Source organism: Triticum aestivum, chromosome 4B (assembly GCF_018294505.1).
Source record: "Triticum aestivum cultivar Chinese Spring chromosome 4B, IWGSC CS RefSeq v2.1, whole genome shotgun sequence".
Taxonomy (NCBI): Eukaryota; Viridiplantae; Streptophyta; class Magnoliopsida; order Poales; family Poaceae; genus Triticum; species Triticum aestivum.
Window position 1 is genome coordinate 599,167,796 of NC_057804.1, and position 24,503 is coordinate 599,192,298.

Below are 24,503 nucleotides of genomic sequence, written 5' to 3' on the forward strand. Positions count from 1 at the left end.
CCAGAAAAGGCCCCTAGATGGGATCTCACAGAACGGAAGGTTGCGGCGGTGGAAAAGTGTTTTACTGGATGCTTCTGGTGGTTTGGAAATATATGGGAATATATAGGAGGAAGATCTAGGTCAGTGGGTCACCGAGGGGCCCACAAGGTAGGGGTGCACCCTACCCGCTGGGAACGCCCTCCACCCTTCTGGCCGCCTCGTGGCTCTTCTGACTTGCACTCCAAGTCTCCCGGGTGTCTCTGGTCCAACAAAAATCATCGTGAAGGTTTTATTCCATTTGGAGTCCGTTTGATATTCCTTTTCTGCGAAACTCAAAAACAAAGAAAAAACAGAAACTGGCACTAGTCTCTATGTTAATAGGTTAGTACCAAAAATAATGTAAAATAGCATATTAATTCATATAAAACATCCAAAACAGATAATATAATAGCATGGACAATAAAAAATTATAGATATGACGGAGACGTAGCAAGCATCACCAAGCTCGAGTAGGTAAATGATAAAAACATAATTTTTGATGTGGAATGCTACCTAACATTTTTATCCATGTATTTTTTTCTTAATTGTGGCATGAATGTTCATATCTATAAGATTCAAAACAAAATTTTAATATTGACATAAAAACAATAATACTTCAAGCATACTAACAAGGCAATTATGTCTTCTCAAAATAACATAGCCAAAGAAAGCTTATCCCTACAAAATCATATAGTCTAGCTATGCTCCATCTTCATCACACAAAATATTCAAATCATGCACAACCCCAATGACAAGCCAAGCAATTCTTTCATACTTTTGATGTTCTCAAACTTTTTCAACTTTCACGCAATACATGAGCATGAGCCATGGACATAGCACTATAGGTGGAATAGAATATGGTGGTTTTGGAGAAGACAAAAAGAAGGAGATAGTCTCACATGAACTAGGCGTATAAACGGGCTATGGAGATGCCCATCAATAGATATCAATGTGAGTGAGTAGGGATTGCCATGCAACGGATACACTAGAGCTATAAGTTTATGAAAGCTCAAAAAGAAACTAAGTGGGTGTGCATCCAACTCGCTTGCTCACGAAGACCTAGGGCAATTTAAGGAAGCCAATCATTGGAATATACAAGCCAAGTTATATAATGAAAAATTCCCACTAGTATATTAAAGTGACAACATTGGAGACTCCCTATCATGAAGATCATGGTGCTACTTTGAAGCACAAGTGTGGTAAAGGGATAGTAACATTGCCCCTTCTCTCTTTTCTCTCATTTTAATGGGCCTTCTCTCTTTTTTTCCTCTTTTTTCGTCCGGAGTCTCATCCCGACTTGTGGGGGAATGATAGTCTCCATCATCCTTTCCTCACATGGGACAATGTTCTAATAATGAAGATCATCACACTTTTATTTACTTACAACTCAAGAATTACAACTCGATACTTAGAACAAAATATGACTCTATATGAATGCCTCCAGCGGTGTACCGGGATGTGCAATGAATCAAGAGTGACATGTATGAAAGAATTATGAATAGTGGCTTTGCCACAAATACGATGTCAACTACATGATCATGCAAAGCAATATGACAATGATGAAGCGTGTCATAATAAATGGAACAATGGAAAGTTGCATGGCAATATATCTTGGAATGACTATGGAAATGCCATAACAGGAAGGTATGGTGGCTGTCTTGAGGAAGGTATATGGTGGGTGTATGGTACCGGCGGAAGTTGCACGGTACTAGAGAGGCTAGAAATGATGGAAGGGCGAGAGTGCGTATAATCCATTGACTCAACATTAGTCATAAAGAACTCACATACTTATTGCAAAAATCTATTAGTTATCGAAACTAAGTACTATGCGCATGCTCCTAGGGTGGTAGATTGGTAGGAAAATACCATCGCTCGTCCCCGACTGCCACTCATAAGGAAGACAATCAATAAATGAATCATGCTCCGACTTCATCACATAACGGTTCACCATATGTGCATGCTACAGGAATCACAAAGTTTAACACAAGTATTTCTAAAATCGACAATTACTCACTAGCATGACTCTAATAGCACCATCCTTATATCTCAAAAACAATCATAAGGAATCAAACTTCTCATAGTATTCAATGCACTTTATATGAAAGTTTTTATTATACCCCTCTTGGATGTCTATCATATTAGGACTAAATTTATAACCAAAGCAGATTACCATGATGTTTAGATACTCTCAAAATAATATAAGTGAAGCATGAGAGTTCAATAATTTCTATAAAATAAAGCCACCGCCGTGCTCTAAAAATATACAAGTGAAGCAATAGAGAGAAATTGCCTAGCTCAAAAGATATAAGTGAAGCACATAGAGTATTCTAATAAATCACGATTCATGTGTGTCCCTCTCAAAAGGTGTGTAAAGCAAGGATTATTGTGGCAAACTAAAAAGCAAATACTCAAATCATACAAGACGCTCCAAGCATAACACATATCATGTGGTGAATAAAATTATAGCCTCAAATAAAGTTACCGATAGACGAAGACGAAAGAGGGGATGACTTCCGTGGCATCTCCAAGCTTAGGCTCTTTGTTATCATTGAATATTACCATGGGGTTCCTTGGGCATCCAAAAGCTTAGGCTCTTGCCACTCCTTATTCCATAGTCCATCAAATCCTTACCCAAAACTTGAAAACTTCACAACACAAGACTCAACAGAAAATCTCATAAGCTCCGTTAATATAAGAAAATAAATCACCACTTTTGATAATGTTGTGAACTCATTCTTTATCTATATTGGTATAATATCTACTGTATTCCAACTTTTCCATGGTTCATACCCCCCGATACTACCCATAGATTCATCAAAATAAGCAACAACAACAACAACAAAGCCTTTAGTCCCAAGCAAGTTGGGGTAGGCTAGAGGTGAAACCCATAAGATCTCGCAACCAACTCATGGCTCTGGCACATGGATAGCAAGCTTCCATGCACCCCTGTCCATAGCTAGCTCTTCGGTGATACCCCAATCCTTCAGGTCTCTCTTAACGGACTCCTCCCATGTCAAATTCGGTCTACCCCGCCCTCTCTTGACATTCTCCGCACGCTTTAGCCATCCACTATGCACTGGAGCTTCTGGAGGCCTGCGCTGGATATGCCCAAACCATCTCAGACGATGTTGGACAAGCTTCTCTTCAATTGGTGCTACCCCAACTCTATCTCGTATATCATCATTCCGGACTCGATCCTTCCTCGTGTGGCCACACATCCATCTCAACATACGCATCTCCGCCACACCTAACTGTTGAACATGTCGCCTTTTAGTTGGCCAACACTCAGCGCCATACAGCATTGCGGGTCGAACCGCCGTCCTGTAGAACTTGCCTTTTAGCTTTTGTGGCACTCTCTTGTCACAGAGAATGCCAGAAGCTTGGCGCCACTTCATCCATCCGGCTTTGATCCGATGGTTCACATCTTCATCAATACCCCCATCCTCCTACAGCATTGACCCCAAATACCGAAAGGTGTCCTTCTGAGGTACCACCTGACCATCAAGGCTAACTTCCTCCTCCTCACACCTAGTAGTACTGAAACCGCACATCATGTACTCTGTTTTAGTCCTACTAAGCCTAAACCCTTTCGATTCCAAGGTTTGTCTCCATAACTCCAACTTCCTATTTACCCCCGCCCGACTATCGTCAACTAGCACCACATCATCTGCAAAGAGCATACACCATGGGATATCTCCTTGTATATCCCTTGTGACCTCATCCATCACCAATGCAAAAAGATAAGGGCTCAAAGCTGACCCCTGATGCAGTCCTATCTTAATCGGGAAGTCATCAGTGTCGACATCACTTGTTCGAACACTTGTCACAACATTATCGTACATGTCCTTGATGAGGGTAATGTACTTTGCTGGGACTTTGTGTTTCTCCAAGGCCCACCACATGACATTCCGCGGTATCTTATCATAGGCCTTCTCCAAGTCAATGAACACCATATGCAAGTCCTTCTTTTGCTCCCTATATCTCTCCATAAGCTGTCGTACCAAGAAAATGGCTTCCATGGTCGACCTCCCAGGCATGAAACCAAACTGGTTTTTGGTCACGCTTGTCATTCTTCTTAAGCGGTGCTCAATGACTCTCTCCCATAGCTTCATTGTATGGCTCATCAGCTTAATTCCACGGTAATTAGTACAACTCTGAACATCCCCCTTGTTCTTGAAGATTGGTACTAATATACTCCGTCTCCATTCTTCTGGCATCTTGTTTGCCCGAAAAATGAGGTTGAAAAGCTTGGTTAGCCATACTATCGCTATGTCCCCGAGGCCTTTCCACACCTCAATGGGGATACAATCCGGACCCATCGCCTTGCCTCCCTTCATCCTTTTTAAAGCCTCCTTGACCTCAGACTCCTGGATTCGACGCACAAAACGCATGCTGGTCTCATCAAAAGAGTCGTCTAGTTCAATGGTAGAGCTTTCGTTCTCCCCATTGAACAGCTTGTCGAAATACTCCCGCCATCTATGCTTAATCTCCTCGTCCTTCACCAAGAGTTGGCCTGCTCCGTCCTTGATGCATTTGACTTGGCCAATATCCTTCGTCTTCCTCTCTCGGATCTTGGCCATCTTATAGATGGCCATCTTATAGATTCATCAAAATAAGCAAACACATAAAAACAGAATCTGTCAAAAACTGAACAGTATGTAGTAATCTGTAACTATCGAATACTTCTGTAACTCCACAAATTCTGAAAAAATAGTAAAACCTGGGAAATTTGTGTACCAATATTTTTCAAAAAGAATCAGATCAAAATCACGCTTCTGTAAAAAATGAAAATTATTTACTTGGGCGCAAAAGTTTCTATTTTTCAGCAAGATCAAAACGACTATCACCATAAGCCACCCCAAATGTCTTACTTGGCACAAACACTAATTAAATCACAAAAAACATCTAACCAGAGGCTAGATGAATTATTTATTGAAAAACAGCAAGGAAAAATATTGGGTTGTCTCCCAACAAGCGCTTTTCTTTAAAGCCTTTTAGGTAGGCATTGATAATTTCAATGATGCTCACATAAAAGAGAAGAATTGAAGCACAAAGAGAGCATCATAAAACACGTGACAAACACATATAAGTCTAACATACTACCTATGAATAGGCATTTTATAAGAGAACAAATTATCAAGGCAAGCAAAAACTATCATATGCAAGGAAGAATAAAGAGACGATAGCAATCTCAACATGAAGAGAGGTAATTTAGTAACATGAAAATTTCTACAACCGTATTTTCCACTCTCATAATAATTACATGTAGGATCATAAGAAAATTCAACAGTATATCTATGACATAACATATTCTCAACATGATCCACATGCATGCAAAGTTGACACTCCTCCAAAATAGTGGGAATAACATTAACTAAAGTCATGACCTCTCCAAACCACTTTTATCAAAAAATTCATAAGACTGAACATTCTCCAAATATGTGCGATCTAAAGTTGACACCCTTCCAAACCCACTTTCAATATTACTGCAAACATTATTATCAATCTCATATTCATCATGGGGCTTAAATAAATTTTCAAGATCATGAGAAGAATCACCCCAATCATGATCATTGCAATAAGTAGTGAACATAGCAAAAGAAGCATCCCCAAGCTTGGGGTTTTGCATATTATTAGAAAAATTGACATTAATAGAATTTCTAATAACATCATTGCAATCATGCTTTTATTCAAAGATCTATCATGAATCACTTCATAAAGCACTTCATCACAATTTCCAGATTCACGGATTTCAAGCAAAACATCATAAAGATAATCTAGTGCACTCAACTCACTAGCAATTGGTTCATCATAGTTGGATCTTTTGAAAAGATTAGCAAGTGGATGAGGATCCATAAACTCTTTGCTTCTAATTTTCAAAAAACACATAATTATACCAAGCAAACGAGCAAAAAACCAAGTAAGACATAAAGGGTAAATGAAAAGACGAACAAAAGAAGGGCGAATTAAAAAAGGCAAATCTTTTCGAAAATCGTTTTAGAAGTGGGGGAGAGGAAAACGAGAGGAAAATGGCAAATAATGTAATGCGAGAGATGAGAGTTTATGATGGGTACTTGTTAATCTTGACGTAGATCTCCCCGGCAACGGCGCTAGAAATTCTTCCTGCTACTTCTTGAGCTTGTGTTGGTTTTTCCCTTGAAGAGGAAAGGGTGATGCAGCAAAGTAGAGATAAGTATTTCCCTCAGTTAGAGAACCAAGGTATCAATTAAGTAGGAGATAATGCACAAATCATCAATACCTGCACAAACAATCAAACAACTTGCACCCAACGCGATAAAGGGGTTGTCAATCCCTTCACGGTCACTTGCAAAAGTGAGATCTAATAGAGATAGATGAAACTAAACAAAAGATAAAGTAAATATTTTTGGTATTTTTGGTTTATAGATCTGAGAATAAAATATTGTAAAATAGTAGATCAGAAACTAATATGATGGGAAATAATATATCAGAAACTTATATGATGGAAAATAGTAGATATGAAACTTATATGATGGAAAATAGACACGGGGGGGCATAGGTTTCACTAGAGGCTTCTCTCGAGATAGCAAATAATACGGTGGGCGAACAGATTACTGTCGAGCAATAGATAGAAAAGCGCAAAGTTATGACGATATCTAAGGCAATGATTATGAAATATAGGCATCACGTCTGTGTCAAGAAGACCGAAACGATTATGCATCTACTACTATTACTCCACACATCGACCGGCTCCTGCCTGCATCTAGAGTATTAAGTTCATGAAGAACAGAGTAACACATTATGTAAGATGACATGATGTAGAGGAATAAACTCAAGCAATATGATGTAAACCTCATCTTTTTTATCCTCGATGGCAACAATACAATACGTGCCTTGCTGCCCCTACTATCACTGGGAAAGAACACCACAAGATTGAACCCAAAGCTAAGCACTTCTCCCATTGCAAGAAAAACCAATCTAGTTGGCCAAACCAAACCGATAGTTCAAAGAGAATTACAAAGATACCAAATCATGCATAAAAGAATTCAGAGAAGATTCAAATAATACTCATAGATAAGCTGATCATAAATCCACAATTCATTGGATCTCGACAAACACACCACAAAAGAAGATTACATCGGATAGATCTCCAAGAACATCGAGGAGAACATGGTATTGAGAATCAAAGAGAGAGAAGAAGCCATCTAACTACTAGCTATGGACCCGTAGGTCTGAGGTAGACTACTCATGCTTCATCGGGAGAGCAATAGAGTTGATGTAGAAGCCCTCCATGATCGAATCCCCTTCCGGCAGGATGCCGGAAAAGGCCCCTAGATGGGATCTCATGGGAACAGAAGGTTGCGGCGGTGGAAAAGTGTTTTAGTGGATGCTTCTGGTGGTTTGGGAATATATGTGAACTAGCACATATGCCCATGTGTTGCAACGGAAGATATATTTTTTTCGACAAGCAACGGGAAAATAATTGACATGTCATCCAAAAAAATGGTATCCACAATGGTAGGCGATAAAGCAAGGTGTTATGGTCTTCTTACTGGACATGCTTGACACGCGAAATCTTGATAGTGGTGTGGTTGGTTGGTGTGGTGGTGAGCATTCAATTCATGCCTTTTTTTCCTCCGGGTCCGCCTCCATCTTGGCTTCGACCACTCTATCCCGCGACGGGGTAATCAGGCGGATTATTAATTGCAGGGCATAAATCCCGTTTTATTAGCATCATCAGGCATGAATCTTCCTTCTTTTTTAGGCTTTATTCTCTTTGATTTTTTAGTGCTCAAGCGCCCATAATTTTGCTCTAATTAAAGCCAAACAACATATTCTCTTTTATTGGTACATGCCCATAATTTTTTTTCATTTATATCAACCAGCATAGAGCGATCGTGCACCGCTAATCAATGGCCATCATGAATATTTAAGAAAATACTATATCATCATATTAGAAATATTTTTGATTTTTTTGAACATTCAAAAAAACTATGAGTTGGCAAACATTCTTGCAAACATGAACTATTTTTTGAATCCTGAATTTATTTTAAATGAAACATTTTTTTAAATTCCAATATTTTTTGGAAAACACAAAAAATAGAAACATTAACAGTTTTTGAAATTCGCAAACAATATTTTGAAAACATGAAAATTTTATAAAAGCAAAAAAATAATGAATTTCTATTTCTTTAAAAGGGGAACATTCAAAACAATTTTAGAAAACATTTTCTTAGACGTGATGTTATTTTGGATTTGTGAACATTTCACTAAATCCCAAATATAATAAAATATTGAACATTTAATAAAACGCAATTTTTATAGAAAAGTCTCAAAAGAATTTCTTAAAACACAAACATTTTTTGAATGTTGAGAAAATTTCGAAACATGTATTTTTCTTTAAATTGTTGAACATTTTTCAAAATAGGAACAAAGTTTTGGGTTGAAGATTTGAACAAAAATTGAAATTCTAAATATTTTTGCAAATTTTACTTCACAGAAAAATAAAATGAAAAAGGAAAAATAAATTTAAAAGGGAAGAAAGGAACAGAAAAAGGAAAATATAAATAGAACAACGAAAGGGGGAAATGGGCCGATCCAGTCTTAGGGGCCTGGAGGTTAGCTTCAACTATTTATCGTTCCATGCGACAAATAAAGCCTTCCCAACAGCGTGTGCAATAATAAGTGGGTTGGCTGCGTTGGGCCAAAGCGCGCGCGGCCCAGTTACGGAATTCCGGACAAACCTTTTTCTAGCGGATAGACGCACAAAAATTTAGTACCACCTCGGATAAAAAGAAAATAAATTCAACGGTGAACGGATGAAAAAATTGGAGAAACACACCTTGCTTTATTAGTAGGTATAGATATATAGGAGGAAGATCTAAGTCAGGGGGTCACCGAGGGGCCTACAAGGTAGGGGGTGCGCCCTACCCCTTGGGCGCGCCCTCCACCCTTTTGGCCGCGTCGTGGCTCTTCTGACTTGCACTCCAAGTCTCCTGGGTGTCTTCTGGTCCAAGGAAAATCATCGCAAAGGTTTTATTCCATTTGGACACTGTTTGGTATTCCTTTTCTGCGAAACTCAAAAACAAGGAAAAAACAGAAACTGGCACTGGGCTCTAGGTTAATAGGTTAGTCCCAAAAATAGTATAAAATAGCATATTAATGCATATAAAACATCCAAAATAGATAATATAATAGCATGGAACAATCAAAAATTATAGATACGTTGGAGACGTATCACCCACTCCTGGATGCATGCATGTATCTGCTCACCACACCCACAACATAAGTAATGTTAGGCTTGGTATGACACAAGTACAATAACCTCCCAACCAGTTTATGATAGTCTGACTTATTCACTAGCTCACCTAATTGTGTTTCCACTTGATAATTTTGTTCAATCGGAGTAGGGTTGCATGATATCCCATCATGCCCATGTCACTCAAGAGATCCAAGGTGTATTTTCGTTGGCACACAGATATTCCATTCTCTGTCCAGGCCACTTCTATGCCAAGGAGGTACTTTAGATTACCAAATCCTTGACCCCAAATTCCATGCTCAGACGCCCCTCATGCTCAGACACCCCTTCACAGTCATTATTTCCTCCTCATCATCTCTAGTGATGATGATATCATCAACATACACTACAAGAATGGTGATCTTCTTATTAGTGTGTCTATAGAACAGCGTGTGATCACTGTTACATTGACCATACCCCATATCAAAAACAACCCCTCTAAACCTATCAAACATGCCCTCGATGTTTGCTTCAGTAATACAAGGATTTATTCAGCCTGGATACCTTACCCGTAGTATGTTTATGTGCTATAACCTAGTGGTATCTTCATGTATACCTGTTCTTTCAAGTCACCGTGTAAGAAGGCATTCTTCACATCTAATTCGTGCAATTTCCACCAAAAATTTGCAGCTCACAAGACCAATATCCTTATTGTGTTCATCTTTGCCATTAGAGCAAATGCCTCATCATAGTCAATTCCATAAGTTTGACTATATCCTCTCGCGACCAATCTATACCATTCCACCTCCCCTCGGATTCGGCTTCACAGTAAAGATCCACTTACAACTCAATTCTTTCTTTTCACCGGCGATGTGGTTAGCACCCATGGTTGTTTTCATTCAGTGCTTCTAACTACTCTATCATCGCCTCATGCCACTTTAGATCTTGCTTTATAGCCTTCCAATCCTTAGGGATTGACAAGTTTGTAGAGAGGCAACAAATGCCTTATATGAAGGTGGCAAAGCCTTATAAGACACAATTGCCAATATTAAGGCCATCACAAGCATCATCTTTTGGTAGATCCTTCCTTGTCACTTCATCCTTCCTTAACGCTTCATGTGTAGCAATTCACAAGGCAATAGGTTGTTCCACTATGTCAGATGAGCTTGCCTCACTGCCTGGGGAGGACATTGGGGTTAGAGTAACAATACATGCCTTAGCCCTTTTTGTCACTGGCTTAGAGCACCGTGAGTGAACACACTACAAAGCACCACACCCTCTAAAGAAAATTCAATCGATCATATTTTACAATAAGCAAGTAACATCAAAATGTGTAAACAAAAATCACTATTGCATTTCGTGGATTAATTTTTTTTGCAATAGAAATAAACACGCATATGTTGTATTCATATCCCAAATCAATCAAGGCTTTATCATATTCAAACATTTTACCATAACACAACCTAGAGTTTCAATCAAGCAATCAATATTTGTGATGGACTCTTTTCAAGTACTTAGCACTTTGTTCAACGATCAATTTACAAGCCTTGGTCTTAGCACTTTAGAAGGCAAATATAATGATGATGGGGATTTAATCATAAGAACACAAAAATATAGAAAGTCTCACATTAATGCGGCTGATCGTTAGGCAATGGAGAGGCCTTACAATCGATATTAATGTGAGAAGTAGGGATTGCCATGCAACAGATGCACTAGAGTTATAAGTGTATGAAAGCTCTCCTAATGCAAGTAAGTGGGTGTGCATACACCTTGCTTGCTCATGAAGACCTCGATCATTTGAGGAATTATCAGAATATACAAGCCAAGTTCTATAATGTAAAAGCCAAGTTCAGTCACGCTGGGTCTACGTCGACACCGAGCAATTCATCCCCCTTCTGGTGATCCGACCAAGCCGGTAGTGAAGACCTCTAGATGGAAGCACAAGAAGCTATGTGCCGCTTGGCTGAGGTTGGTCTTAAAGAGGCTGAAGGAGCTGCGGGCGACCGAGCTCACAGCGATGATGGTCGCCAAGGAATTCGTCCGCCGTTGCATTGCGCCCCTCTAGAGGCGCTCGCACCCAGTGTGGGAGATCATAGGATCCAAGGCCGGATCCAGCTGAGCAGGGGAAGCCTCCCTACTGGGGTGGTGTCCGAGGCCTTGAAAGTCAGAGGAGGCACACCCGTTGTACCGCTTGGCCAAGAGGGACGACCTTGTCATGGAGATGCCCTTGTTCGACCAGTGGGGCCTAATATCTCTAGGCCACGAGGGGCCTCGCAAGAATCCACTAGCGGGGGAGTCTGCCATGTTTGATCTCCATTGGTACTACCATCCCAAGAGCCAATATTTTCAGATTTGAAAACTACTGGGTGCAACAGCCAAGTTTTATGGAACGTGTTCAATCTGTCTGGTCAAAGAGCTCACATTACTCTCATATCTCAGCTATCATTGTGGACAAACTAAAAGCTCTGAGGTATATCTTGAGGAAATGGCAGAAGGGACTTTCACATATAAAAAGGCTAATTAAGAAGTGCAACTAGGCGATTTTATGGTTGGATACTCTGGAGGAGTTGAGACCTCCGTCAAGACCAGAGGCTAACTTCAGAAAGATAGTAAAACTGCACCATGAGCATCTGTTGCATCTTCAATTTCTATATTGGAAAAAGAGATGCACCATAAGATATATCAATGGGTGGAATTTTTCTAGGCTATGGCAACAGAGAGGCACAGGAAAAATGCAATTTCTAGTCTCATGCTACCTGATGGGACAATAAATTTTGATCATGCACTCATGGCTAGGGAGTTTCTTAATGCTTTCAGAAGCAGATTGGGCACTATCAAGGAGATTAAGCTGGATATGGACATTCTCTCTTTGATCCCACAGGCACAGGGGCTTGATGTACTAACCAGGCCTTTTGAGGAAAAGAAAACTTAGAAGGTTATTAAGGATATGCCCATTGATAAGGCTCCTGGCCCTGATGGTGTTAATGGCCTTTTCCTGAAAAATGCTGGCACATCATCTCTGGAGACTATATCAAGCTGGTCGATGAATTCCATGCTGGAACAGCAAAACTAGAAAATCTGAATGATTCTTTTATCACTTTGATTCCAAAACAGCATTCTCCTGAGTCTGTTGGGGATTTTAGACCCATCTCTGTGACTAGTGTGGGTCTCAAATTCCTCACCAAAATGGCTGCAAGCGGGTTTCAAGATGAAATCACCAACTGTGTGCATAAGAATCAGTATGGTTTTATCAAATCAAGAGCTATCCAGGACTGTCTTGCTTGGACTTTTGAATATATCCATCAGTCTAATCAATGTAAGAGACCAAGCTTGATTTTAAAAGGCTTTTGACTCCATCCAACATGAGGCAATAATCAAAATACTAGTGGCAAAAGGTTTTTTTACAGATAAATGGATCACCTGGATTAAAGAGCTCTTATCTTATGGAACTTCCTCAGTTCTGTTGAATGGTGTGCCTAGAAAACATTTCAAATGCAAATGTGGACTTAAGCAAGGGGACACTATGTCTCCCTTGTTGTTTGTTATATCTGCTAATTTTTTTTACAAACAATGAATAATAATCTGCTTCATCTGGATGTGATCAGTCTGCCTTTACCAACTCATGATCCAGATTTCCCTGTGATTCAGTATACTGATGACACTTTATTGTTCTTACATGTTGATAGCTCATAGTTGGCTTCTCTCAAATCAGTTTTGGGTTCTTTCTTCAATGCCACTGGCCAGCAGATTAACTATCATAAGTCATCAATGTACCCAATCAATGTAAATGAAGAGGAAGCTTCCAGCTTAGCAATTCAATTTGGGTGTAAGCTGGCAAAATGCCTTTCACTTACTTGGGTTTACCTATGGGTACCACTAGACCTAAAATCATTGATCTTATGCCCCTTGTAGACAGTATGGAAAGGATACTCACAGCTAGCTCTTGGTTTGTACCACAAGGAAGTAGACTGCAATTAGTCAATTCTGTCATTTCCTCCCTGCCTATTTACTTCCTCTGCAGCTTATCCATCCCACCTGGCATTCTAAAGCAGTTGGAAATAATTCGGAGGAAATGCCTCTAGAGAAAGTATGGGGAGGAAAGAGGTCACTCCCTGGCTGCTAGGCCTCTAGTGTGTAGACTGATACGTCTCCAACGTATCTATAGTTTTTGATTGTTCCATGCTGTTATGGATGTTTTACAATCAATTTATAGCAACTTTATATCATTTTTTGGGACTAACCTATTGACATAGTGCCCAGTGCCAGTTGCTGGTTTTGCTTGTTTTTTTCTTTGCAGAAAATCAATACCAAACGGAGTCCAAACACAGCGAAACTCTATGGACATTTTTTCTAGACCAAAAGACACCCATTGGGCCAAAGAAGTACCAGAGGGGGCTCCGAGGGGAGCACAACCCACCTGGGCATGCCTAGGGGGCCAGGCCTGGTTGGTTGTGCCCACCTCGGCCGCCTCCCGCACCACCTCTTTGCTCTGTAAATACCCTGAAAATCCAAAAACCCTAGGGGAGTTGATGAAACACAATTCCAGCCGCCGCAAGTTCCAGAAGCACCACATCCAATCTAGACACCATCACGGAGGGGTTCATCATCCTCATTGGTGCCTCTCTGATGATGCATGAGTAGTTCATTGTAGACCTTTGGGTCCATAGTTATTAGCTAGATGGCTTCCTCTCTTTCTTTTGATTCTCAATACAATGGTCTCTTGGAGATCTGTTTGATGTAACTCTTTTTGCGGTGTGTTTGTTGGGATCTGATGAACTTTGAGTTTATGATCAGATCTATTTTATCCATGAAAGTTATTTGAGTTTTGATCTCTTATATGCATGATTACTTATAGCCTTGCATTTCTTCTTCGAATCTTTTTTTTAGTTAGGCCAACTAGATCGAATTTTCTTGCCATCGGAAGAGGTGCTTTGTGATGGTTCGATCTTACGGTGCTCAATCCCAGTGACAGAAGGGGACATGACACGTATGTATCGTTGCTATTAAGGATAACAAGATGGGGTCTATTCCTACATGAATAGATCTTGTCTACATCATGTGATCGTTCTTGTTTCATTACTCTGTTTCTCCATGAACTTAATACACTAGATGCATGCTGGATAGCGGTCGATGTGTGGAGTAATAGTAGTAGATGCAGGCAGGAGTCGGTCTACTAATCTTGGACATGATGCCTATATAATGATCATTGCCTGGATATCGTCATAATTATTTGAAGTTCTATTAATTGCCCAACAGTAATTTGTCTACCCACTGTATGCTATTTTTCTCGAGAGAATCCACTAGTGAAATCTACGGCCCCCGTGTCTATTCTTCATCATATTTGCCTTCGAGATCTATTTTTATTCGCTTTTATTTTCAGATCTGTTAGTCCAAAAACCCAAAAATACCTTGCTGCACTTTTCCTTTATTTATTTTATTTTCTTTATTGCGAGATCTATTTATCCAATCTACTACAAAACAAATATATCTTTTACCCGGGAGAGCTTGACAACTCCTCTTACGCGTCGGGTTTCAAGTATTTGTTCTTTGTGTGCAGGTACCGTTTACATAGTGTTTCATGGTTCTCCTACTGGTTCGATAACCTTGGTCTCATCACTGAGGGAAATACCTACCGTAGCTGTGCTGCATCATCCCTTCCTCTTTGGGAAAATACCGACGTAGTTCAAGTCGCATCATAGACCCAAGTTGAAAGGGGGTCTGGGTATCCTAAACCTTGGTCTATAGAATGAGGTTCTACTCATGAAACATCTCAACAAGTTCTATAACAAATCTGATGTACCATGGGTCCATTTGGTATGGGATTCCTATTATTTTGATAGGGTACCACATGACACAACCTTGTGTGGCTCATTTTGGTGGACAGATATAACCAAGCTCATGGATAAATTTAGGTCAGTTACAAGTGTCACGGTGAATAGAGGGGACACTGTACTCTTCTGGTCTAATTAGTGGTAAATTGGTAATGAACGTGTCCCCCTACAAGAGAGATTCCCCGGGTTATATTCATATTGCTATGATAAAAGACTTTCTATCATGGATGCCATACAGACTACTAGCATACATGAGTTGTTCTCCTTGCCTCTCTCTAAACTGGCATTCAGAGAATTAAATCAATTGACTGCACTGCTTGCTAACACCAATTTTGAGCATGTGAATGATTCTTGGTCCTGGAGGCATGGTAAGATTTCAGATTACTCTACCAAAAAGTATTATACTTTTGCTCATCAGCCAATTGTGGCCAATCCTATACTCTGTTGGATTTGGAGGAGCTGTTGCACCATGTCTATCAAGATGTTTGCATGATTAGTCATCATGGACATGATTAACACAAAGGGCATGATTCAGCGCAGACACTGGAGAATTAATGATGGAACAGAGTGTGTCCTATGCTCAACCTTGGCCTTGGAAGATAGAAACCATATTTTTCCAGTGCAATTTCAGTGTTAGGATATGGAACTATCTTCAATTTTTTTGGTCAGACAGTAATGACATGGTACAGATTGCTTTGCAAGCAAGGAAGGAGTTTGACAAACCTTTCTTTGTGGAAGTGGTCTTCCTGACCTTGTGAAATATTTGGAAAGTGAGGAATGATAAGGCTTTCAGACACATCAGACCATCTTTCAGGCAATGGAGAAATGGGTTTATTCATGATATTACACTTCTTACCCATAGAATCAAGAGCAAATACGGAGGCGCACTCCTTAGATGGATTGATTTCTTACCTCCTTGAGTTTGGTACCTGTACTCTTTTTGCTTTTCTTTTTCAGTCTCTTTCCCTCTTTGGAGGAGTTTTTGTATATATTTTTCTTTACTTATTAATAAAATGGTGTGGGGTGTAAGCCTTGCAGTCTCCCTGGTAAAAATAATATTGTTTCCACCACCGCAAGTTCCCGAACCACGAGATCCAATCTAGAGGCCTTTTTCGACACTCTATCGGAGGGGGCAACGATCACAGAGGGGTTATTCATCATCCTTGTTGCCCCTCCGATGATGCGTGAGTAGTTTACCACAGACATGCATGTCCGTAGCTAGTAGCTAGATTACTTCTTCTCTCTTTTTGATCTTCAATACAATGTTCTTGGAGAACTATTTGATGTAACTCCTTTTTGCGGTGTGTTTGGTGGGACCCAATGAATTGTGAGTTTACGATCATATCTATCAATGAATATTATCTCGGTCTTCTTTGAACTCTTATATGCATGATTGTTATAGCCTCGTATTTCTTCTCCGAAATTTTGGTTTGGTTTGGCCAACTAGATTGATTTTTCTTGCCATGGGAAGAGGTGCTTTATCTTGCGGTGCTCAATCTCAGTGACAGAAAGAGACATGACACGCATGTATTGTTTCTATTAAGGGTAACAAGATGGGGGTTTATTCATACGTGAGTTTATCTTGTCTACATCATGTCATCGTCCTTATTGTATTACTCTGTTTTCCATGAACTTAATACACTAGATGCATGTTGGATAGCGGTCAATGTGTGGAGTAATAGTAGTAGATGCAGGCAGGAGTCGGTCTACTAATCTTGGACGTGATGCCTATATACATGATCATTGCCTTGGATATCGCCATAATTATTTGCTTTTCTGTCAATTGCCCAACAACAATTTGTTTACCCACTGTATGCTATTTTCTTGAGAGAAGCCTCTAGTGAAAACTACGGCCCCCGGGTCTATTTCCTATCATATTAAAACCAAAAATACCTTGCTGCACTTTTTCTTTCTTTATTTTATTTTGTGTTTTAGTTAGATCTATTTATCAGAACCTATACAATTTAATCTAGCTCAATGTCGTTGAGGGATTGACAACCCGTCTTACGCGTCGGGTTGCAAGTTTTTGTTGTTTGTGTGTAGGTGATGTTTACATAGTGTTTCTTGGTTATCCTACTGGATTGATAACCTTGGTTTCACAACTGAGGGAAATACTTGCCTTTGTTGTGCTGTACCATCCTCTCCTCTTTGGGGAAATACCAACACATATTACAAGCAATCAGGAAGAATTTTTGGCGCCGTTGCCGGGGAGACATCATCAACATCTATCAAGTACCTACGTATAAACTCTCATCTCCTTGAAATTACTTTATTTGCCATTTGCCTCTTGTTCTCATCTCACCCACTCCTAAAAAGTTTTTGCAAAAATACAAAAGTATTTTTCATTTGCCTTTTTCTTGTTTGATCTTTTGTTTGCTTGTGATCTTGTTTGTGTAGTCACTATGTCTCAAGAAATACCAAATTGTGTGATTTTTCCAATAGTAATAATAATGGTTTTATTAATACTCCTATTTCTCCTCCCGTCGCTAGCGCAGAGCCTTGTGATATTAATGCCGCTTTGTTGAATCTTGTTATGAAAGAGAAATTTTCTGGTAATCCTAATGAGGATGCCGCGTCCCATCTAAACACTTTCGTAGAATTGTGTGATATGCAAAAGAAAAAAAGATGTGGACAATGATATTGTGAAATTAAAATTATTTCCTTTCTCTTTGCGGGATCGTGCAAAAATTTGGTTTTCATCTTTGCCACGAAATAGTATTGATTCTTGGGATGAGTGCAAAGATGCTTTTATTACTAAGTATTTTCCTCCCTTGAAAATTATTTCCATTAGAAATAAAATTATGAATTTTAAGCAACTTGAACATGAACATGTTGTGCAATCTTGGGAAAGAATGAAATTAATGCTAAGAAATTGTCCTACTCATGGTTTAAATCTATGGATGATTATACAAAAAAATTACGCGAGACTGAATTTTTTTTCTAGAAAATCTTTTAGATTCCATCGCGGGTGGTACTTTTATGGATATTACTTTGGGTGAAGCTACCAAATTACTTGATAATATCATGGCAAATTATTCACAATGGCATACTGAAAGAGCACCAACTAGTAAAAAGGTTAATTCTGTTGAACAAATTAGTACTTTGAGTGCAAAAGTTGATGCACTTATGAAATTGGTTGCTAGTAATGCTCTTGTTGATCTGAATGACGTGCCTTTGTCTACTTTGATTGAGCAAAATATTGATCCCGTAGATGTGAATTTTGTCTCATGAAACAATTTGAATAACAATGCTTATAGAGGTAATTTTAATTCTAGACCTTTTCCTGGAAATTCCTCTAATAATTATGGCAATTCCTATGGTAATTCTTATAATAATAATAATAATAATAATAATAATAATAATAATAATAATAATAATAATAATAATATAATAATAATAATAATAGGATGCCCTCTGATCTTGAGAGTAACATTAATAATTTATCAATGCTCAAAAGTTTTTAAACACTACGATAGAAGAAAAATTGAATAAAATTGATGATATGTCTAGGGGCATTGATGAAATTACACATCATGTAGAAAATATCAAGATTAAAAAAATTCCACCCAAGGTTGATGTTAATGAATCGATTAAAGCTTTATATGTCTCCATGGATGATAGTAAGAAGAGAACCGTAATTCTAAGAGCTAAAAGAGATTTTTTAGAAAAATCCATTCCACCTGATTTTTTTCGTAGTAACGATGAAGATATTAAAATGATTGGTGTTTCTTCTATTGATTCCTTGTTTAGTAATATTAAAATTGATGATAAGAGGACTGAATAAGAGTCAACTTTAGCTAGAAGGCGTCCTCATAATTTGGAGGGTGAAAATCTTGTTGAAAATATTGATAAAAGTGGGTTTGGAGAGGTGAAAACTTTAACTAGTGATGTGCCCACTCTTTTGGATTACAAAGATTTTAATTATGATAGTTGTTCTTTGATTGAGTGTATTTCTTTGTTGCAGTCCATGCTAAATTCACCCAATGCATATGAACAAAGTAAAGCTTTTACTAAACATATTGTGGAAGCGATGATGAAAGCTTTAGAAGAAAAGCTAGAATTAGATATTTAAATTCCTAGAAAATTATATGATGAATGGGAACCCACAATTAAAGTCAAGATCAAAAATATGAGTGCAATGCTTTATGTGGTTTGGGTGCTAGTGTTTCCACAATTCTGAAATCTCTATGTGATGTGCTAGGTTTTACCAAGTTGGAAGAATGTCCTCTTAATTTTCACTTGGTGGATTCTACTATTAAAAAACTTTGGGAAGAATTAATGATGTTCTTATTCTTGCATATAGGAATTATGTGCCCACAGATTTTATTGTGCTTGATATTCATTGCAATCTGTCTTGTCCTATAATACTTGGTAGAATGTTTTTATGAACTATAGGTGCCGTGATTGATATGAAAGAAGGGAATATTAAATTTCAGTTTCCATTGAAAAAGGGTATGGAACACTTCCCTGGAACTAGAATTAAACCACCATATATACGAACCAATCATGAGGGCAACCTATGGAACTAAAACTAAAGATGACAATACTTGAATCTATGCATTATGCCTAGCTACGGGCATAAAACAATAGCGCTTGTTGGGGCCACGACTAGCCCTTCTCACAGCACCCTATGCCCACTGCGAAGGAGGATCCTATCATTATCACTGGGGCCACGACTAGCCCTAAGTGTGTGGCAACACACCTGCAGAGAAATAGACCCCAAATGGCCCGGAGCGTGCTGCGCCGCCGCCCCCCGTGGAGCAGCAGGCTGCCGAGAGCCCCTGTACCTAGCAATGGACTCTGCCCTGCTAGGGGTGGAGGCGCGGTGCCACTAAGGGGGCCTGAACCCAGACCCTCCCGAACCGTGGTGCTAGAGTGCGGTGAGGGGGCGCGATCAGACCGTGTCGTGGTGTCAATAAGCAGCAGTACCACACTCAAGTACGGGGCGATTAGTAGTGCTAGGGCGTCCCTCGACGCGCTCGAGGACAACCTCAAGGCGGAGTAGGCGCTCAACACGGAGGAGTGCCGATGCCTCACGGAAGGATGGCTCCATCTCTAGGTAGCGATCGCGCTCAGCTGCCGGCGAGACAGGGACGCGCAGAATGTCAAGGACGCCAAGGAGCTTTTCGAGTGAACCCTTGAGGACGTCCGAGAGGCCGAGCAGTGGTGTGCCGAGGCGGAGGCCCATGAGAAGGTGTTTCATGAGCAGGCTACCTTCCGCGAGCATGAGCTCCTGGCGCGGGAGGAGGCCTTACAGGCCCGTAGAGCCCAACTCATCTCCCGCAAAGAGGAGCTCGCAAAGCACAAGGAGGGGTTGACAAAGCGTGAGGAGGAAGTCATTGTCCGCGAGATGGACGCCGGGATCCGGGAGCACGAGCTCTCGACAACCGCGTCCAGGCAGGAGGCAAAGCAGGACTGCCTGCTGGCACTGGCCCGCAAGCTGGAGGAGCGAGTGTTGGTGCAATATCTGCCTACCTTTGTTTTGGAGAATTTTGACAGAAACAAGTATGGACTGATTTGTTTGCTGGTGCATACAAAGATAAATATTCCATACACAACCGAAGAGAATGCTTTCTCCGATGCTAAGTTCGTGGAACTTCACCGAAGAATATCTGCGTTGTAGAGAAGAACAAGCTACATATGTTGAAGTCATGTAGACGAGATGATTCATGTGAAGGAATTAACCCCTCGAAAGTTTTCTGCTGAAGTGAAGCATCTGTTTCGGCATGGTCGTCCGAAGAAATTGACTGCAATGAGTGGAAGTCGAAGACAAAGTGAAGACATAGTATTCATTGTGTTGTTCTTCTTTTACTTATTTGATTCACAGGACCTCCATACTATTAAGAGTGGTATAGGTTCTCGAAGCTTCAATCCGCTGTGATGCTTAGCCAAAACCTATGGAAGTTGTGACAGAAATCTCTTTGTGTTCTGACAAAATACTTGCCAGTAAGAGACTTTGATATTCTTTGCTGCGAGAGATTTGTCTCAGACCGAGGAGTTAGCATTACTTGCTCTGCAACTAATGTTACCATTGTGCTCAAATCCGACCGTTGGACTCGTGTCATTCAGCCATTGGCTACTCTCGATGTCCAATTTGGTCATTTCCCATCAAGGAAGGCTACGGCTATAAATAGCCACCCTGCTCCAATGTTATTTGTTGGCTGCTCCACTTGAGATTTCTGAGAAGATTGATTTGAGCAACCCCTCTCCGAGTGACTTGAGTTTAAGATCCACTGAGAGAAAATCAAGAGCCCAAACTTAGACAGTGGTTTAGCATCATAGTAGTTCTGAGTTAGAGTTCTTGTATCTATTACTCTTGAGAGTTGCACACTCTCTAGACGGATAGGTTTCGGCTCGAGTGTTGAAGAGTTGTTGTCTTCACCGAGCTAGATCTTCAGCAACCAAGAGTCACTACAAAAAAACCACTTCTGTGATGATACGTGTTTGTCACAGTAGGCCACATTTTCTGTCATGCATGTACACCCATGATGATTTTATGACAGAATCAAGATAGTCATACTTGTGCTGTCGTAGAAGTGTCCCATGACAATACAAAAATTATCATCATGGAAGTGCCCAGTTCCATGATGATAAATGGTGTGTCATGGAAGTGCTTTCATAAAGGGTAACCGACATGTGGCATCCACCATAACGGGTCGCCGTTAAGCTATCGGGTTCCGGTTTGGATCCGGTAACCCGTCAACAGCTCGGACCAATGGGGATTTTCCACGTGTAAAATTGTCAATGGCCAGAGGAACCACGTGTCGGCTCAGCGTTGGGATAGAGGTCATCCACTCATTGGACGGGAGGCGCCTATGATACGTCGACACGTTGCACGGCCCAATAGAGGCCCATTCAGGTGAAAAGGCCGACCTGTTTGACTTGGTCAAAAGGTAGCGGACAGGCCCACAGAGAGCCTGTTAACGGCATGTTTGCATATAGCACATTTACAGCCCGCTAACTCATGACCCGTTATGGCCTATCCAAATTAGGCCCAGTAGCGTTATCTGGGCCGTCCAATATGATTCAAGCCCGTTGTAACTTCTGGCCCATGTATGGCCCATGACTTCTTTTGGCCCATAAGAGGCCCTTTGTAACTCTGGGCCCATTAAAGGCCCATGGTGAAAATGGCCCATAATGAATAGTGTATCTCTTTTTACCCATTAACGGCCCATTATTCCATTGGGCTGTTTCTAGCCCGTGTTACCTTTCGGCCTTCTGAGGGCCCATTTATTCTTGGGCTCATTTCCAGCATTCAAGACGGAGCAACTACTGGGCATGCGCCTTGCCCGGAGCAAGGCGGGCAAGACGGAGCGCCGAACGGGGTTGTCAATCCCCGAGCACGACCCACTCATCACCACACTGCCTTGGTGATCAGTTCATGATGGCAAGAACGCGGCGACGCCCCTACTAGGACTACCAGGAGTCAAGCGACGTCGTGGTCTGCCTCATCAGCTATGCCAAGCACAGCTATGGAAGCCATGACGCGGGCCCAACTCCTATTGAGATTCCCACCGGCAGCTGATCAAATGGATGAATGGAGGGCCACCATCTAGAGTTTGATCGGCTTTGCTAAAGCTGGAAAATCATAGCAGGCAGAGCCATCACGGTACCCGCAAACAACAACAACAGCCCGTGCTGATGGCCGTGTCAAGGGGGCCACACTGATGGTGCAGTCCCCTCCGCGACAGCAGGCCCAGAGGCGACAACAGCAAGAGCAACATGTCCATGAACCCGACGAAGCATCGATGGCCTCATCTGACCCACGAACCCACTAGGATCAGCGGCGGGTCCTTGAAGATCGACCGAGGGAAGATGCGCGCGTCACTATAGAACGACGGCGGGAAACCCGCCATCAATCTGGTAGGCGCAATGGCCTAGACATTGATGAACCCGCGCCTAGTTATGGCGGGTACTTGACTTATGAGGTTGGATGCCCCGCCTTCACTTGTGAGTTGTGGCAGGTCCGCTGGCCATCTGCCCGGGTCTTCAAGCTAGAGTTACCAGAAAAATATGATGGGAAGTTAAATCCGACAGAGTTCTTGAGCATTTACACAATCGCCGTTCAAGCTGCCGGGGGTAGGGATGAGAAGGTTTTCGCCAACTACTTCCCTTTGGCACTCAAGCCAAATGTGAGGTCATGGCTGATGCACCTGCCAGAGAACTCCATTTCATCATGGGATGACTTGTGCAATGAATTTGTTGGCGCCTTCAAGGGTGGGCAGCAAGCTCCTAGGCAGCCCAGTGACTTGCAAGTCCTTCCACAGAAGGAAGGGGAGAGCTTGCAGAAGTATATGCAGATGTTCAATCGAGTGCATCGAAACATTCCAGAGATACACCCAACAGCTATGATTGTCGTGTTCTATCCGAATGTGCGCAACAGAAGGATACGGTCCAAAATGAACGTCTGGCTGCCCAAGACCGTCAATGAGTTGTACACCATGGCGGGTAAGTGTGCTCGGGCTGAGGAAGGAAGGAGACTCCTCGGGGAGGAGGATGGCGTCGAGGTTGATTTGGAGGACGATGACAAGACCACTATTCCAAAGAGGAGAAGCCGGAGGCACAATAGGAAGCGTAAAGATAAGTCAGTATTGGCCGTTGAGAGCTCTGGCGATCTCGGCACCCCAGGAAGAAGGCCAAAACCGAAGCCCTCATCAAGGAAGCTGTCGTGTGCGCTGATTGCCGGGAGGCTGCAGCGGCAGAGAAAGCTAGGAAGTCCGATGGGCCATACTACAAGATCCACCGCACTAAAGGTCATGATCACCAAGAATACCACCAAGGCGAGTAGCTTGTTAAGAAGCAAAAGGAAAAATATGATAAGTGTGTCAGGGAGAAAGACCAAGAAGGTGCTGGCGGAAAAGGTCACGGCAATAGAGGGGGCCGCCGCGGCAAGGCCCCGTAGCAAAAGGAGAAACCTGCTAGAGGCTGTGAGAAGAAAGAAGGAGATTGTGAGAGTGTTGAAGGGGATGAAGAAGAAACCAGGGAGCAAGAATTCCAGAAAGAAATTGAAGCCATGTGTGTTGACGGGGGTGCATCTTTGCACTCCTCTCACCGCCAGCTCAAGCAGTGGGCGCGTGAGGTCAATGCCATGGAGCGGGCTGCAGACTCCCGGAAGCCACTCAAGTGGTCTCGCACGCCTATCATCTTTGACAAAGAGGATCATCCTTACCGCACCATTGCAGTTGGATGTTTGCCGCTGTTGGTTTGCCCAACAATCCGCAACCTCAAGGTCACCAAGATGCTAGTTGACGGTGGGGCTGGGTTGAACTTGATTTCCCCTAAGGTGGTTGCGAAACTGCAGATCCCCGATGAGGAGCTTAAGGCCACGGGCACTTCCAAGGAATCAACCCCGCCAGGAGCCAGCCCATTAATAGTAGTAGATGCAGGCAGGAGTCAGTCTACTTGTCTCAGACGTGATGCCTATATACATGATCATT